Source organism: Chiroxiphia lanceolata, chromosome 5, assembly GCF_009829145.1.
Source record: "Chiroxiphia lanceolata isolate bChiLan1 chromosome 5, bChiLan1.pri, whole genome shotgun sequence".
Lineage (NCBI taxonomy): Eukaryota > Metazoa > Chordata > Aves > Passeriformes > Pipridae > Chiroxiphia > Chiroxiphia lanceolata.
In genome coordinates, this window is record NC_045641.1 from 49,522,971 (window position 1) to 49,542,067 (window position 19,097).

General features: G+C 38.4%; 1 protein-coding gene across 9 annotated transcripts in view; it reads left to right on the forward strand.

The window, feature by feature from the left end:
* The window catches only part of ATF7IP (activating transcription factor 7 interacting protein), an 87,522-nt gene that overhangs the window by 15,587 nt on the left and 52,838 nt on the right, over positions 1 to 19,097 (forward strand). For 4 of the 9 annotated variants that reach the window (XM_032687542.1, XM_032687546.1, XM_032687547.1 and 1 more), the window contains exon 1: positions 16,821 to 17,376. The exons of 3 other annotated variants lie outside the window; for them this stretch is intronic. The gene's annotated coding sequence lies outside the window, so the exon portion shown is untranslated. Of the gene's footprint in view, positions 1 to 16,820; positions 17,377 to 19,097 lie in introns of those variants that run through there. 2 more of the 9 variants (XM_032687548.1, XM_032687549.1) reach the window with 1 other exon arrangement.

The following is a 19,097-nucleotide window of genomic DNA, read 5'->3' on the forward strand; positions in this document are numbered from 1 at the left end:
TAATTTTCTGCATTAATGGTTTAGAGGCCTTTGAAATTATTTTTCCACTTAGGTGCCCACCCCCCCACTTTGGCACAATGCCAAGAATTAAATTTAAATATACATGGCATTTTCTGGGAAGCTCAGAAGACATTTGTTCTGACTAATTATTTTTGGGTTGCCTTTGTTAGCGGAATGTTAACGAGAACTTACTGCAAAATGTTTACTTTAGTAAAACTAAATACGTTAAAAAATATTAGAAATTTGAGTACGTAGTTTCTGTTGATAATATTACTGCTTTTGTTTGGTTCAAACCTCTACTGTTTTGCTACTGTGTTATTTCTGTCTCTGTAGTGACACCAGTTGATGCACATGGAGGCTTAGCAATACTGAGAGCTTAGCCCTGAAAAGGGTGCAGAATTAACAAAGTTGAACCCACCAGCTGTGGTTTTTTGGCTTCATGGCGTTATGAACGATTTTCATTATCTTGGTTGTAGTTTTAATTCTCTTCTTTTTGAGATTACAAAGCTGTTGAAAGTATTGGATGCTGAACTGTTGTCCATTTATCTTTTAGAATAAATATACATTCTAAAGTGCATATATGTACATTTTAAAAAGTTGTTTTTGTAAATAGGGAAATAGATCAAGATATTTATCTGTTCTACCCCCTTACAGCAGCAAATTTTAACAAAATTACTGTATTGCTAATTACATAATATGCTCTACTGTGCTTATGCATGTAGTGCATGAAATGGCTGCATGGCGCAGATGTGCTGGTTCTGCACAAATGTATTTGCGTTGTTTCTGTTTTACAAGTCAAGGTAGGTACAGGGTGGCATTCTGGAGAGGGGAAATGGTAAAAGAAAATTACTGGATAAGGAAGGTGTCTGAAGTAGAGAAAGGAAATTGAGATGCATGAACAGGCCAACAAAACATGGCCACTTGAAGGCAGACAGCACCTCAAGAAAGGGATGTGGAACTGGAAGTAGACAGCCTGTTCTGGTTGAAGGAAAACGAGATTAATAAAAGAGAATAAAAAGGCAGAAGAGCAAAGTAGACAGGTAGATTATTAGAGCTTAAAATGCAGTGATTGGGACTAAAAGTATTGGAGCCATTCTGAAATGGCATGAATTAAGGCCAATTGAGTAAATACACTAGGAAAGAGAACTGTAACTGGTTGATATTGAGGAGGGGGAATGTAATGGTAATAGAGAAAACTAAACTTCTGCATTGATCTGGCAGAGAAAAATGCTGCTTGCCAACAACATGGGCCAAATGAGTCACGGTTTGTAGTTAGCTCATTTACTTTGAAACCTTTGATAACTTTTTAGTAGTAACTTCAGATTTGATATGGACAGAATTTTGCTTGTCACTGAGAAGTCTCATTTATATGCATGTCCACAGTACAAGAAGTAGAAAAATTGGGGGGGGGAGTGGCTGAGAAGCATAGGTATATGATAGATTTCCCCAAATAAATTACATTGAAAATCAGTGTTAACAGTTATAAAGGTTGTCCATAAATGTCAAATTCTGTTAGACCCAGTCTTGCTTTCATTGCTGCATTAAAGAAGCAATTCAGGACCCATCCCTCCTTTTCTGTGAAGTGTAAGTGTAAAGATGGTAGAGGAGAAATGGCATTGAGTGGGGCTTAAAAAATGTAGAAGGCTGATTAAAATAAACAAAATGTTCCTGAGAGAAAACCTTGACCGGTAAAGCAAACAATAACAAAAGTGAGATTGTTAAAAATAGAAAAGTAATTCTAACAGTGATGTAGGTAGTAATGATAAAATGGAATCATAGTGAAAGAGAAAAGGCAGAAGATTACAGTAAATCTTTTTTTTATTTTTAAGTAAAAGTGAGATTACATTACAACATTACATAGGTGATCAATTATTTGAAACCTGGACATTCCAAGGAAGATACTAAAGAATCCATAATAAATATTTCTTAGCAAAGGCTATAAGCAGGTCTTTGTAATCTGCATCCAGGAGTTCTAGAAGAATTGGCTGAGGATACTTCTTTTCTGAGATGTCCCTCACAGTAACTCAAACTAAAATGGAAATTCCAGAAGACCTTGGAGACTTCTTATTTAAATAAAGGTCAGGCAGAATGACCTAAATAATATATAGCTTCATATCAATCCTGAAGAAAAATAATGGAGGGACAACAGAGTGTATCAGCAAACGTGAAAGAATATTATTTCAATTAATGCTGAGGTGGTTTAATTGTTAAAACACTATTATAAAAAAGATATTCCAATGTAATTTGGTTTAGAACGAAGTTCCTTGGTGTAAATATCCAGTATGTATAATGCAGTTATGCTTCGATGTAGTCTTTCTTAAATGACAACTTCCCCACACCAAACACTGTATCAGTAAAACATTAAATTGATTTTAAAGCCTTTCAAAGCTTTTGAAGTGAATGGGGTATCAATCCATGCTCCAAGTAAAGTTTCTTTATGATTGGTACTATCAAGTAGTTACTTTTGCTAACTTACAGAGGGAAGAAACACGGACTCTTACAGAGTCATCAGGATCATTTGCTTAGTGGGACCTACTCAAACAGTCTACTGTTGCACACCAAAACCTGAAGTTGTACATTTATAGACATTCCATCATAGAACATACCTGCTTGACAGGAGACTTCACTCTGGAATTAAGTGGTGATGATACAGACAAAATAGTTAGCTAAAGCCCAAAATAGAAAGTTAATGCAGAGGGTCTGAAAATCTGTTGAACACAGAGAAAGACTAAGGAAGTCATACTCTTCATTGAGTTATACTCAGGGTTATAGATGATACTAAATGCTGATGATGTGAATTATGGATTAATACAGGTTGCACTCCTATTGTCCATACTGGTTTTTTACAGTGTTGAAAAATAGGATGGGTCCTGTCAAAAGCCACAAAAATCACTCTGGCTCAAGAATGAAATTGTAAAATAATTTAAAAGTTAAGCTGATAATTTAGGTTGGAAAGGACCTCTGAAGGTCATCTGGTCTGATATCTTCTGCAAAGGAGGTTAACTTCAAAATTAGGCCAGGTTCTTTTGGGGTTTATCAAGGGTGAATCATAGAATTTCCTGAGTTGGAAGGGACCTACAATAATCATCATGTCCAACTCCTGGCCCTGCACAGAACAGCCCCAAGAATCACACCATGTGCCTGAGTGTGTTGTCCAAATGCTTCTTGCTGGTTCTGTGACCACCTCCCTGAGGAGCCTTCCACAACCACTGTGGACAAGCTGTTTCAGTGCTTGACTACCCTTGTAATGAAAAATTATTCTCTGTATTTATGAGGAATTTCTCTGGCTGCAAGCTCTATCTGTCTCCTTGTCAGTGTTCTGTGCATCTCTGAAAACAGTCTGGCTTTATCTTCTCTATGAACACCAGTTAGCTTATTGTAGAGCACAATTAGTTCTCCTTGCTTAGCTATTTATTCTTCATGTTACACAAATTCAGCGCATTTCATCTCATCTCTCGTGTTCTGCAGCCCTCAACTATCTTGGTGATCTTCCAAGGATCCTTCTTATCAATCTCTCTTGAGCATTGAGTTCCAAAAGTAGATGTACCACACTTCAGATGTGGCTTCACAGGTGGCAGGCAGAGTGGAACAATAATTTCCTTTTATGTGCAGGCTATGTTTTTACTTACGCAGCCCAGTCTTGAGTTTTAAAAAAATAAATTGTATAAAGAATTCCACTGAATGTAATCTTTCAGAAAGCAAAAATGACTCCTAAAATAGGTGCTCCAATCCAGAGAGGAAAAAATAAAAGCAGTGGAGAGTTAGAGGCAGACCAGCTGATGTTTTAAAATGTTACTTTTTTCTTTTTTTAGTTTTGCTGTGAGTTAAGGAAGCAGTGAACTTCTTTTTGTTTTGTCTCCTTCCAGAAAGACACCTAACTTTGATTTGAAGACAGGTTTAAAAGAACGGCCAGTCTATGGGATTTAGATAGCATAGGGATTTGGAACAGTTGATGTATGGCTTGCCCACTGTGGCAGCTCAGCAGCTGGGTTATATGGGATAATGCTTGCATGAAGTCTTCCATGTAATGTCATCATCATGGCTGGGCTTCGCGAACGAAGATAGTTATTGTATACAGTTACTTAGTAGGGTTTGGTACAACCTACTAGTTTTGATTTGGTGAGGAGACCACACAAAAGTAGTCTAGGTCTTCTCCCCAAGAATAATGTCTGCATTGTCGCATCTTGTGGCTCATACCTGAAAAGATATTTAGATGATGAGTCAAAATTAGCCAGAAAGCCAAGTGCCTTTTTGGATTCAGCAAATGGATAGATAGCTAGGCTCTGATGAGCCTAGAAATAATTCCTTCTGTTCTCATGCTTTATGGTGTCTTCCTTAATTATAGATGTTTGGTATCTTTCACTGGAGATGTTGGAGAGATTTTGGATACTTTTGTTGTTTCCCTCCCTCCCTTTTGAAAGGACAGTGGGCAAGGCTTAGTGTCTATGCAGCAAAACTTGTTAACTGCTGAATGCAAACCTTTATGGTCAAGAAAAGTAAAATACCTAGCAAAATTCAATCACCTTAGTGGCGTGCAGTCAGTGACCTTATCTTGTTTTTATGTACAGATGTATTTCTCTTTTGTTGGGGTCTTTTTTCTTTATTTGTGGTCAGACTTACTCTAGAATTTCATCCTATGTGATGACTGAAAACTGCTTTGTTGGTTTGTTATGTTGGGTTCTTTTGGTGCGGGGGGGGGTGTGTGTAATCAAAGAGAACAATATTTAAAACTGTGAGGAGCGTGACTTTATAATGCCTTATTTTAGAACTTCAGTGACATTGAGATCATTTACAAACATAGCTATCAGTTGTGGTACAGGCCTGAGCTCTGTAAGTGTGTGCTGGGGTGGGAGAGGAAGATGTCCCTTGTGTTCTCCATCAGCAACCTCATAGAGGGAAGGGTGAAACATAGTTTAGCTATTCTAAGTAGATCTGAACTAGAGTTTTTCTTAGAAAAGATCACTTAATCTATGCTGCAAACACTGAATATGTTATTTACTGAAAATAGTTATAAGTTTTCCGTCTTTAGTTAAGGTAGAGCATCAGCAAATTCCACTGCATGCAGCTGGTTTCATTATGGGGCCAGGAAGGGGAAAATTTTAAGCTTTCTCACCCCAAAATCAGCTATAAGAAGATGTGATGGGAAGGGAATTCTGATGGTGCTGTGTAGCTCAGCTTTTTGTGCTGACTGTCGTAATGGCAGCTATTGCATATTTGACGGCAGTGGGGACGATGAAACTGATGTCTCATGATGAGCTAGTTCTCAAAGTGAGGAAGCTTTAGAATTGCATCTGCTTTCTTCTACTGGTAAGGATAAACTGAGAATCTTGCATGCCAATGTAAGAACTGCATGTGTGTTCCAGGAAGTGCTGCTGATAGTGTAAGACAAATTTTGTAAATAATTTGTGTTCTCCAGGCTAGAAGATTAATGGTCAACTCAATAATGGAGGAGAGGCATTGCAAAACCAAATCCAAGACTGTTCATTTGGCAGAGAAAATCCAGCAATCATAGGAACTATCAAAATTAAAATGTTAAAGCTTAACTTCATGCTATGTGAAGTAGACAAATTAAAATCTCAGGCCTGTTAATGAAAGCAGCATATATCCCCGACTTATTACTACCTGTTTGCTGCTACATTTCCCTAGAGTAAGTGGAAAGTACTTTGGTGATCAGTATGCTAGTTATAGTCAAATGAAAAAGATACTTCTCTTTCCAAGCAGCTGTGGTAATTAACTGTTCTGTTCAGATGCAGCATATGTAGTAGTCTCAAAACTGATGATAGGATTTTTTTTTTCACATGTTGAAGGATTGCTGTGATACTGCTGGAGCTTCCACATCATTTGGGAAGGCCATCACACTGTGAGCAGCAGCCTTCTCTGTCAATTGTGCACTTTGAAAACAAGATGGAAATTCTAAGGATTTGTTGATTGTTGAAAAAAAATGCAGTTGTCCTCTCAAAACAAATAGGTGCTTTTTTTAATGTCCCTTCAAGGATCAGTACTTTCTTGTGCAGATAGTTTTCTCTGGAACTGTACAAGATTTTAAAGAAGCTACTAACAGCTTCCAGAGAAAATGGATTTTCAGAAGGTTAACCAGTTCAGTAGCTTCTGCTACCCTTTCCTCAGTGTTCTATTATTTAGAGAAGTTCTTCCCCAAGAAAGGTCCTGTGGTAACAAATGAATATGACCTGGTCATAATCACCTTTTGGGTATATAAATAAGATCGTTTTATGATCACAAATGCAAACTTGGGGAAAGGTGGTCATACATACAGATTAATCGGGAGAGTCTGTAGTTCTGAAAAACTATCAAGAAAGAGCTCAGCTATGTTATGTGCCAGAACATGAAGAGAGAATATCTATTGATGTCTTCACTCTTTCAAAGAGAAATTTAGCCTTTGATTTTTGGCATAAGGAGAAACTGCAGTCCGTCCTTTCCAGGAAGCACGCAAGCAAGCATTTTGGCTTGATGGTTCATTAGGTAGAAGTCAGCCTGTGAAGGAGCATTCCTTTTAATGTTGAAGGTTTCTGGGCAGAACCTTTCTGGAGGTTGACTTATTACAGATAACCTTAAATCATCAAAATTTAAGATGCTTTCCTTTGAGTTTTTTAAACCTTTTGTCAGTGGAGGCATTCCCAAGTGTAATTCATACTGTCTGCTTCTGGCATCTGTAACTCTGGGTGACATTTGGGAAACTTTCTAGACAAGAAAAATGAAGTTTCTTGTCAGTGGTCACTGAGTGACTGTGCAGATGCATTTTTCTTCATATGATTTTTTTTAAGGAATTTGGGAAGTCAGGCAGTCTAAAATAACTGTACAAATTCTTGATGTACTTCTGTGTTTGTGACAATGGTGTTACTGGATAGTTGCTTCATCATCTGCTTCCTCCCAAGATGGTAAAATTAAGGATGTTTTTTTGTAGAGCTACTTTGAGCTTTTCATGGAGCAGTTTAGACAAGTCTTTTACAGATGAAGTATTAGCCACTCATGAAAGTGCTGGCAGTATCACTATAGCCTGGCCATTGTTTTTTAGTACCAGGCTCAAAAACTTTTTATGGGCTGTTCTGGGAGAATCATTGACAAATAGTTAACTTGCAGCTTCTTATTTTGATATTGTATACTACTGTGAGTGCTAGTTCAATGTTTTACGCAGACTATTAATGTTTCATGAATTTGTAATGTATTCTTTATTTTTGAAAATACAATGACCTCATTACTGGAAGAAATGTGTTTTGCTTTTTTGTTCACTTCTTTCCACTTAGGAATGCAACATTGGCTTTGGAGGTGGCTCTAGACCCAGGTCTTTCTGAGCAGAAGGTGGCACATGTCCTAGGCAGATCATGTATCTAGATCTATTTCCTTGGCTCACTAGGCTAATATGTATGATCTCACCAGTCAGCATCAACAAAACATTGCTGGCTGACTACTTCTGTCCACATGTTCACTGCCAGCACCCATGCATAGTTGATGGTGTTAAATAACTGCAAACTGGGACTCATGGCTGTCTTTGAAAAGCATTAATCAGGAAAAAAAAAATTAAAACCTGTCATCCTAGATGTGAAGTTTAAAGCCAGGGAAGCCTTCCAGAGTGTTTCTTGTGCATCCTGCGTAATTGCAAGCCTCATTTGGGTCATTAGTAACCAAATGTAAGAAATACTTCTGGAAGTGCAAATTGATTTCTTTTGAGGCCTGTAGCTTCTTAGTCTAAAAGGAGTCTTTATTAAACAAGTGGAACATCTCTGCAGTCTTCCTTTTTATTTTGCATTTATATCCTCTAAGAAACCTAGCCTGAGAGAACCTGCTGTCTAATGTGGTCAAGAGGACGTTTTGCATACAACTTTTTTCTGCTTAAGGGACCTTACTCTTAAGAAATTGAGGAAACACAAGGATGGATTCTTTCATAGTCGTGGAGAAGAGATGCCTTCAGATTACAGATTTTAATTTCAGTTTCTTAGGTTTAGAAGTCCACGTTCCTTTGTAATATTAACAGTAAGGTGTAATTCACAGAAAATATTTCAGACTCCTAGTACTAGAGTTTTGCTACAGATACAGCATTTGGTCATCCCACAACACAAAAACCAGATGCAGTTGCATAACAGCTAAAGTGATAAAACACTTCCTAATTGACTCCTTTTTATTAAGATTCATATTGCTAGATGAGAAAGTACAATAGCTGGATTACTTTTTTTTTTTTTACTTCATGTCTGACACATCTATGTAATATTAGTCAGGTTTGTCATCTTCTATTTCAAATGGTTAACTAGGCACTTGTTTTTATTTCCTCTGGTCATTTTAGGGCTGTGATTTGAAGAGCTGTTAGCTGAAGTGCATGCATGATTACAAATATTTAGTGTTTCATAGAAACATAGCTATTCTCAGTTCTCCTCATGAGAGCCTACACCTAATTATTAGCATTTCATCCTCTCTTTTTTCCTCAGTCCTTACGCAACCCAAAGGGAAATGTCACAGTATATAGTTCAAGTAACAGAACTCTTACAACAAGACAATCAGGAGTACTTCTTAATGCTTAAATGCTGCTTAATAAGGACAGGAGAGAGTTTATGAGAACGGGACTCTGTATGAACACTGACTGAACTATTGACTATATTACTGTATGCAAAGGGTGCAGAGTAACTATGTGGGGCATAGGATGCTGTCCTGTAAGATACTGTTCAATAGGAAACCCTCTTTGGATTAGATGACAGTCTTGGGGGGCAGTCTCTCAAGGAGCAGTAACCTCATAGCAATGTTATCCACAGAAATATGTTGACTGCATGGATTTTTGCAATCTGTGTTCTTTTCCTGACACTGTGGAATCTGCTGCTTGATGTCTGTATATTGGTAGAGTCACCAAAGGTCATTTATATTGGTCATTTTTTTTGTAAGATTGGTGAACGTGTATGGGCTCACGTGTCACACTCTTTCATTGAGAGACTTCAGTCTCATTTATGAGAGTAAAATTCTAATCCATAGTACCATAAATCTAGATAAACACGGTGACTGCTCTGTGGTTTGAATTTTTTAATATTGTTTTTACCATGGAATTCTCTATTTCCCGCTCTTTCTTAAGTGGAGAAACTAGAAATCAGAAAAGGCAAAAGAATTTCTGAAACTGAGTGGGGTTTCTTTAGCACTATGGTGACTGTTTCTTGCTGCATGCAAATATTCTTAGGTATTTTATCTACACATAGACATATAGAAAAGCATAGGAAAAAAAAGAGGCTTTCCCCCTCTTTTTCTTTCTTTTTTTTTAATCCCCCACATATTTTGCTACGTTGTGATTTTTGGCTCAATGTGCAGACTTGGGGTGGGAAAAAAGTCAATGAGAGAGAATCACCAAAATGGAATTGTATAGGCAGATTCCTACATATACAATAAAACCACTCAGTGGTCCCTGAAAAATCTAGTTGATTACATTTCATAAAACCACTATGAAAAGCTAATTTTTTTCATGAGGTATCTGATGTTATGCAACCAGTGTCTTAAATGGTGGAATGAGACGGGGTTATTCAAAGAATGTAAGGTTCCAATGAATATTCTGAAATGGCAAATATCAAAATAGAGATGAAACTAAGATGTTGCTTAGCAACTGTGGTAGTCTCTGGTGGCCACAGATGAATACAGTGAGTGTTTACAGCAGCATTGCTGCTGTAAAGTGAGTCTGTGAAGCAGGATATCGAAAGAACCTAGTTCTCCTCATGTAATTTTATAATGATTTCTTCCTCATTCTGGTGAACCTTCAAACTACCTTCGTCAAGGATGGAAAACAAAAACCTGGCAATAAAACTTATTTTGCAAATTGATGTTTTCCTAGTGATAAACAACACTTTTTACTAAATATTTTGGTCTTGCGTTTTGTACTAAAGCAGCAATAAGCTCCAGCTTTCCTGTTCCTTGACTTGTCTTCACAATTTGATGCAGGATTATACTGGATTAGTTGTGCATAGGCTGCAGTAGCAGAACTGGGAGAAAAAGAGATTTCATTATATTTGAACAATAAAAATTGCTTTCAGTATTTTTTCTTGTTGCATCGTATTCTGTAATCTAACTTCTTACTTATGCAAGTTGTGAACTGTTTTGATCATTCTTCTGAAATGAAATTTTGCAGGTGGAAAATGGGATGTGAAGGGTGAAACCTATGTATGAAAACACGGTCTAAATTTGTGGAAATTTTAAGAGTACTCATTTTAATCAACAAGTTTGATAGGGGTGAGGATCTGATTCAAAAAATGTGTTGCAGTTCCGGTTTATCCTGATGTTTTCACCCAAAAGAGTGTTACATTTTTGATGGGTACTTTAAAGTCTGTTAGTTGCTCAGTGTCCCCTAGTTTGGACTCCTGAAAATAACCTTCCCCTTCTAGAATGGGATCTTAAAGCCTTGCAATGTACCTTGCCTTTAAAACAAAGACATTCATAGTAGTGTTTATTTTACATCCTGTTTGTCTACATTGTTACAAAGGGTATTCCTAAATAAAAATTGAAAATACTTTTCTAAGATCCTGTCAAACTCAATAGTCCTTGAAGTTTCTTGAAGTATATTCCTCTATATTTCATCAGCAGTATTTACTGCCATGTCAGAACAGTGAACAGACAAAAAGTGAATTAAAAATGCCAAGTGAAGTACTAATTTTATTAGTTGACCAAAGAAAGGGAAGTGAGGTGCTTGGAATTCATATCTTAGGTCTGATAGAAGTCTGTACCTTATATGAATTAGACTCTGCTTCTGAAACTTAATTTCTTATTTCAGCTGTATCAATTTTTTGCATATCTGACCAAGGATAGCAAACAAGATGAATTTTTTTTTCTGGGAGGAAGTTGCCTAAAGATAAGTTCACTTCTGCTTATTTCAGTCTGATGATCATCTACTGTTTGCATATATTATTCAGCTTCCATATACAATTATATGTAAAACCCTATGCAAATAAAACTAGATCCTTAAGTTCACAACCTAATTACCATTTTAGACTTTTCTAATTGTAAGCCAGCTGATGACATTTTCCCCAACCATATATATCTATATAAATACAAAATATATAAAGTACATAAAATATATTTTTTGTGTGTGTCTATGCAAATAACTTATTCAAAGAGGAGGGGATTTTTTTGGTTTTTAATGACTGAGCTTATTGGTAGAAGACTGTTTAACTTGAAAGGTACCTTCTCAACTCTGCAATTGCTGCTTTCTTGCTGAAGATGTAACAGTCCTTCAGAAGACTGGTGGACTAGTCATCTGACCACCTTCAAAAGTCCCATTTTAGAGGGGTTTTTAATATCTGACAGGTAATACTGATCTTCTGGTAGTTAAATCAGCTGTGCAGCTAAGTTGGGAGAATAGCCCAGATTGGAAAGGGCCCCAAAAGATCACGTGGTCCGACCTTCCTTGGGAAAAAGAGATTATCTAGCACCCTGTCTAATTGTACCTTGAAAGCCTCCAAAGATGGGGATTTTCACACATCCTTGGTGCAGCTGTTCCAAAGAATCATTGTGGGTTTTTTTAAAAAAAAAAGAAAGTGTGTCTTGTATTGACATGGAAGTTCTTCCTATTTATACTTCTTTACCCACCAACTGATAACAGCCAAATTTTACCCCCACCCCTCCATGGTAAAAAAAACAACTGAGAATATTTTGTTCATCTTAGGCTTCTATTACATGCCAAATAGAAGATATTTGCATATCAAGAAATGGCACAGGACTGTTGCCAAATGCAGTCCTTGTTATTATGTTCATTCAAAAACATTGATAGGAAGAGTAAATTTTTTATTCTTTTAAAGAGCCAAGTACAAAAGGATTTTCCCATCAACTGAGCAATTACTTTCAGGACATTACTGTCATCCTCCTTTGCTTTTGTTCCAATATTTTTGTTTCTCAGAGTATATGAGTTCACAAGTACATTAGCCTTAGGTGTAGGTCAGCACCTCAGAAATTAACAGGGCATATCGTGCTTTGCTGCTTAAGGTGTTGCTGATGCAGATCAGTAAAACTTTGCCACTTAAACTAGTGTAACATAATTTCAAAATTTATTCCTACTAGTTTTATTCATTTATTTCCATGATTAGAACTCTATAAAGAAATCATCTTGGCTTTGTGCGCTTACTGCTTCCTGTTCCTTAGGCAGCTTAGCAAAGAATTAAGTCTGGATATCTGTGTCTGCAGAGCTTGTTCTAATCACGAATAAGTTGAAGAATCATCTCTGCTATGGTTGCTTAGTGTTTGACTATGAAGCGTTTCAATTGCAATTTGGGTGACACTATGAGTAATTTTTCTTACAAGTCTTTACAAGTTTGAGATGTGACAAATCTTTGCCTAACAGCAAATACAGAAAAATAACTGTCCACCCATTGACTCAAGAGAATTTGATCTGTCACTGTACTCTTCTACTAGGGTAAATAAATCTTACTCTATTATTGAATACTTGACATAGTAAGAAATTGACTGCCTTGGAATTTTATTAGAGTGACTGTTTATCATTGTAAAAACATGGATTACCTTCATTGTCTAGGGTCCTTAGCATATTAATGCAGTGATTTACCAGCACTGAAAACATGATTTTTTTTTTTCCTATGTAGTAATAAATAGAATATTAGGTTGACAGGGTTTTTTTCAGTTCCCATTATTCCACACCATTAGTTGCTTTTGGAAGATATTTAGGCTCTGATTAATGAATAAATGTCTTGTGGTACATGGCACAGTTGCTAGTAAAATTTGTTAGGTAGCAAGCCAACATCTATGGAGTAAGCTATCTTTCATGAAGAATACGTGTGACAAATAATCGTAACACTAGGTACAGGTAATAAAGTTTGGGTAAACTAGCTTTTAGAAGAAACTCTTTCGTGGGTTTTGGTTTGTTTGGTGGTGGGTTTTCTAATTTTATTTTGAAGCTTTATTATATACAAATATTTGGTTGACTTCACTTTAACTTTCCTGTTAAGATTTCTGGTTAATTTTTGTGATTTTTTTTCTTGAGTCATTCAAAAGATATCAAGTCTCATCAGTGGTCACTGGCCATCTTCTTTGGCCACTTTTCTTCCTTCTCTTCTTAGTCAATTTTTGACAGCCTTGTAGAAAATGCATTTTTTCATACCAAAGGTGCTTATATACAGTTTACACTTCAGATGGCACTTTCCAGGATGCTGAAGACCTGTATTAGGTGTCTGTACATGTCCTGTGTGCACTGGGTGCTCAATTCATCTTATAGTGTTAGCTTTCACCTGCCTTTATAACACAGTTCCATGAAACAGAAACCTGGGAGTGGATGTGGTGAAAAGTGTGGAAATCTCTTTACTTGCTTCTGCTGCAGTCAGAAGAGTTTATGCTGTCAGTTCAGTACTACTGAAAATTAAACTTCTGTAAATGATACCTGTTTTGTAGGCTTAAATGTTAAAATACTCTACATGTAAATCACAGAAGTGGAGTTATCACAGAACATGTATTTACATAATAACTTTGAAATTTTGTGCTTTAATTTTGTGTTTTAATTTTTAGTCTCAAGATGCCTTACGTACTTACGGAATTTTTTTTCTTGGTTCATGGTGCTCGCCTTTCGAAATCCCACGTGTTTAGTTTCAGTAGAGGAATTGTATGGGGGGGGTGTCTCTGGTGAGGTGTGAGGTACCGAAGGGTAACTCTGGAGCCAAGAAGCAGCCTCTGTAACAGTCTATATGTAGTGAGGATTAGGTGATATCTGTTGCAGATGTTGTGGATCACCCCACTCTCATCTCACCAAACTGACATGGGGTATTAAACAGAGTAAGAAAGATGGCTTCTGTTCCTGCTTGCTTAGAAATGAAAGTGAGAAAGAAGACAATGTGCAAATTATAATAGTTAATGTTTTGATTTGAAGAGAGAATTACTTCAGAAATTATTTTTGCCATTTAAAAAAAAAAAAAACCACTGAAAAATTAAAAAAAAAAAATCCCTGAGGAAGTGCAGTGTGCCGTGCCCGCCCATACTGCCACGACAGGAAGGCTGTGCGTGTCTTGGCCCCTCGTGTGGGCCGAGCTGCTCCCGCTCCCGGCAGCAGCCCCGGCTATTTTTAGCCTGTTGCCGGGCAGATTTGGTTTATGGAAAACAGCTCTCCCGCAGCCAATCCCGAGCGGGTATGCAAATCTCCGGCAGTCTCCGCCATCGGGAAGGCAGCTGGTGTGGGAATAAGATGGCTGCTGGGGCGGTGTCCTGGCCTCCCTCAGGCACCCACTGAAAGAAAACCCATCCTTTCAGGTGGGTAATGGCCAAATAGCTTCCCTGCTCCCCAAAATCTGAGAGTCCCCATCAGGCTTCAGTTGGATGAGTTTATGAAATGATGTGCCCCCTCCAGCCCCGGGTGCTGCGCTTGTGCTGGGCAGGTCTGGGTGCAGGTGAGGCAGCAGGTGCAGAGCCCCTCCTGAGGAACCGTGCCTTCCCCGGGGGAAGTACTGATAACTCTTCCCACAGCCAACTCCCAACTGCTGGTTTTGTTCCATTTTAAACTTTCTATATTGTTACTGAGAAAATGTAATGTGCAAAAAACAAGAATTCATAAAAGGCGCTTGTATGCGTGCCAAACAGTAACGTTTTAATACAGCATCGCCTTTTTTTGTTGTGAGTTCTCACTTCTCTTTCTCCTGGCATTTGAGAAGTGACCTCAGGGGACCACTGTCAGCATCAGGCAGCTCACCTCTGAATTGCAATGTCACCAAGTTGCCAGTGTTGGAAAACCAAGGTTACACTGCTGCAGCTAGTTGTATAAGTGATACAGGAACTAGTCTAGAAAACATGGACTATTGCGGTAAATATATAAATTTTTTTCATTACAATAATCCTGCATTTTATCTAACAGAAGGCGTATAAAGAAATCTGCCTCAAAAGGATGCAGATCTGTATACGTTAGTGATACCTTCTCAAAGCTGTAGCCTGTTGAATTTTCACTTGAAATTATAAATTTTGAATTTATAAACTATAAATTATTTCCTTATAAAAGGAAAAAATACTGTATTTTATAATGCCTGGAAAAGCCTAAGCATGAACAGAACATCTTGCCTTGGTTTTTTCGAGATTTGTGTTTCACAGAGTTTCTTGTATTTTTTGGTCTTCGTGTGCATGAACAATTCAAGTTGTTCAGGTCTTATGTTTGGAATATCAGAAGTTGGGTAAGTTTTTAATTGTAGATGTGTTCTGGCAGTTAGTGTCCACTTTTATGGAATTTTTAGGTCCTATTCCTATTTAAGGATAACAGTGACTGTTAATCCTATGCCAAAGCTGGAACTGCAGTGTAACACTGAAACTGTGTATAATAGTACTCCACAAATGTATCTTAAATGCACTAATTAACTTCATAGATATTCAGTAAATCCTTTTTTTTCTATGGAAAGAAACATACTTAGTGTTTAAGCTTGTGCTGAAAAAAATCAGTCTATAAGAAAGCTGAATTTTGCTGTTATTGCTATTTCAAACAGCAGTACTTGTTTAGTGTCTGGAGATCTCACAGTTGAATTGAAAGCTAATGTTTTGACTTGTTGATAAAAAGTTGAAGTCTCTAACACTTGTGGGAAGTAAGAGAACACATTATCACAGCCCTGTTGCTGAGTTCCAGACAAGCAGTTTTATTAGTTTAATAATCTAAACAGCTGTTAACATTTAGTTTACGGAAAAAGACAAAACTCTCCTTGAAGAATCAGCTTAAGGTCCCGGTGCTAAAGAATAGGTGTTTCTAAGGCACTTGAATTGCTTGTAAAAGTTGTCCAGGAAAGACTCTCCACGTTTTCCATTCTTCCATGTTCCCCAAAGTATGTGTTTTACACGTAATAGTTATCAAGGCATAACCTGATGAACACGTAAGGACAATTCTGCAAAACCATCAGCAGATGAAATATCTTAGCTGTGTAAATGGGCCTGACAGTCATTTTTTTTCCCCCAAAAGGAATCTGGTTTTCCCACAAGGCACTGCAGCCTCATGGGGAAAAAAGCTCTACAGTTAATAATTTGGTTTGAGAAACAGGTTCACAAGCCAATGTCAAAGGCAGTAGTATTCTCTTGAGGTAGAGGAGACACAAGACAACTGCTTAATTCACAGTGATGCCACAGTGACAAGAATGTAGTTCAAGTTTGTACATGAAGTTGTCCATCACATACAGTACACAAGACTAACCTGTTTGAAACTGTACCTCGAGTTTACTCTGGTTTTAGAAGCCTTTAACCCATAGATTTGGGTGTTTTTCTTAGCCGTAGATACACACACGTACTTAAGTGTTTTGCTGAACTTCAGAAGGCAGTTTGCGAGGGTGGGGAAGAACGGCCTCTGCTTTCAAGGCAGAAGGTCATACTGCACTTGTCTCAAAACACCAATTTTCTGCTGGGATACTAGAAAAGCACAAGTGCTGCATGGCATCTGAAGAAAAGAAAGCTTTCCAGCTGCCGTACTTAAACCCAGGTTGGATCTTGGCAGTTTTTTTGATTCAACAGTCAACATCACAGAATTTAGTGATCTTAAAACCGCCTAAAAATGCTCCTGCGCATTAAACACCTCTTCTTTATTACGTCTGTGCACCGTGTGCCTCGCACGCCTGGGTCAGCGCTGTTGCGCGGCTCCAGGTGTCACGGAAAGCCCTTAACTTTCCATCAGGCCGTTTGGAAAATCCCGTTCTCTTAACGCGCGTCCCCGCGGCCGTGCCCGCGCGCGACGCCCGCCGCGTGGGGGCTTGTTGCTAGGTAGAACTTAAGGAGCTCCCGCCTGATTGGCTGCGGCGCGGCGGCTCCGTTCAGCCAATGGGAGGCGGGGCTGGCGGCCGTCCCCCCGCGGTGCCGCGGCCGACGGGGTGTGGCGGCGCCCCCTGGGGAGCGGCGGCGGCACTGCAGGGCTGCGCCGCAGGGGAACGCGCCGCCCGCGCCCCGCACCTCTGGAGGGGGGGACAGATTAGCTAGAGGGCTGCTTAATTGCCGTTCACCTGGTCTTGCTGCCCGTGCAGCTAGGTGAAATAGGACAGGATGGCGACGTAATTTTTTCTTAGATAACTGTACATCCTTCTTTCACTTTCAGCCAACACTAACTGTAGCCTAAAAGGGAGGAAAACTCAAATCACCTGTGGTGTGCTAGAAGAAATATTATCTGCACATATGATAATCATGGCCTCTGCTTTCTTTATTACGTTTAAAAGCAAAGGCATAGTTGTAAATGGAGATCATTAGGCTGGTGGTTTGTCTTCCGTTCAGTTAGATCAGTTGACTTGTATTAGTGGTAGGAAAACAAATTATTGGCATGTTATTTCAGCACATGTTCTGTAGGAATAGGTCACAAACAGTATTTTTTTTCTTTGAAAATAATTTTTAAATTTCTGAAAACTTATATCAACGGCGTGGAGGAATTCAACCGAAAACTGCTTTTTATGAACCATAACTTAAAAGGTAGGTTCTATTCACCACTTTCATTCTCTGGGGCTCTCCACCTAGAACAAAATACTCATGACCATTTGCTGCCTCACTTTCCTTGATTTGGCTATGCCGTATCTTAAGTAGATTTTAAGTAGATTTGCGCATTTGAGCACTGATGTTCATGATCAGTGAACTTTCCTTCATCCATGGAGTTCTTGTGCTTTGGCAAACATTTTATGGTTGCCGTGCTTTTGGCCAGCTCTGCAAGCCCCCCAGGAACCCTGTACCTGTGCTGTTCTAGACCCATGATATTATGCAAACCCCATTGTGCACTATTGTTTAGATTGCAGCTTCTCCCACCCCCCGTGTTTCCATGACCTTCTTTTTGTCTGCTGCCTGTTACTAGGCAGAATTCAGGCAGCTCCTTGCTGATTGGCTTAACGTTTAGAGCAGCTCATGGGCTGCTTACCTGAGCACATGATCATAGGCTGATCCAGAGCATCTAATACCTTCCTTTGTTACTTTAGAGCTGCACTCTCTCTGCAGAATAATAATAATGTAAAAAATAAGGAAATAGAGGGAAAACTTTTTAATTGGCTTAGAGAAGAGACCTCCCCATATTCCTAGCTGCACTGGCAGCCATGTAGCATTTTGTGCCATGTAGCACACATTTCATCATGAGAAAGAAATTTTCAAGTATTGGAGGGAGGTGCCTAATGCTGTTTGTGTCTCACATGCTGAAGCATATATGACTTTCAAGCCTAAAATGAAAAAGGGAATTTTCATATCTAAACAAAAAAAAAAAAAAAATATAGAAAATATGTGCATGTTGATACTCCAAAACTGAGTATTGAGTTTGAAAAATCATAACAAAAAATTCAGCCCAAAACCTACCACCTTATTTACAGGTTTCACGTGTAGCTCTACATGCAGGAATCATTTTGTGCTGTTCTGTACAAATGCCTTTAAATGAAATAAAACATGCCCCTCCATTGGCTTGGTACCTGGGCCACTCATTTCCTCCTTGTGACTTGGTCACATGATGAGTAAATAAAGAGAAAACACCCAAGCATCAGATGAGCAAAAGTAGCTTAAGTTTGTTAATGTTAAGTATTAAGGGAGACTACCAAAATACATTCATTTAGAACACTAGTAATTTTAAATGTTTTATTTCTGCAAGGTAGCTTTGCCCTGGCATTGCTCTCTGAAGGGCTGCCTCCTCGCCCCTTTGAGAGGCTGGAAGGCAGTGTTTATCAGATGGCGCCTGATTGGCTCGCACAGGTGTGACCAAACCTATCTGGACTGGTTACCGATTGATTTGTTTCTTTTACTCAGCTCTCACATGAGATCTGTTCCTTGGCTGCACTGTGCTCCCTTGTGGGTATGGCTGGAAACGCTTCAAGGCTGCTCTGCTGTGCTACGTGATATTTCGCTGTTAAAAGATGAGCACTAAACGCTAGTTCGTCTCATCTGTGCTTGTAATTTTGTCACTGAGGGTAGCTTTTATTGAATATTTTTTAGTAGCTTTTATTGAATGCTCTTTAGTTGCAAAAGATTGTGGGATTGAGCTGAAAATATGCATGAGTTACTCAAATAACCATCTAACAATGGAATTTTGAGAAGCCTGTTTTTCTTGCAGGTTCTTTCTACAACTGTATAAGAGCTTTATTTTTAACTAGATTTTGAATAATGTCCTAAGATAAAAAATAAACGTAATTTTTAAACATATTAGAAATTTAGCTGGTTTTTTCAGT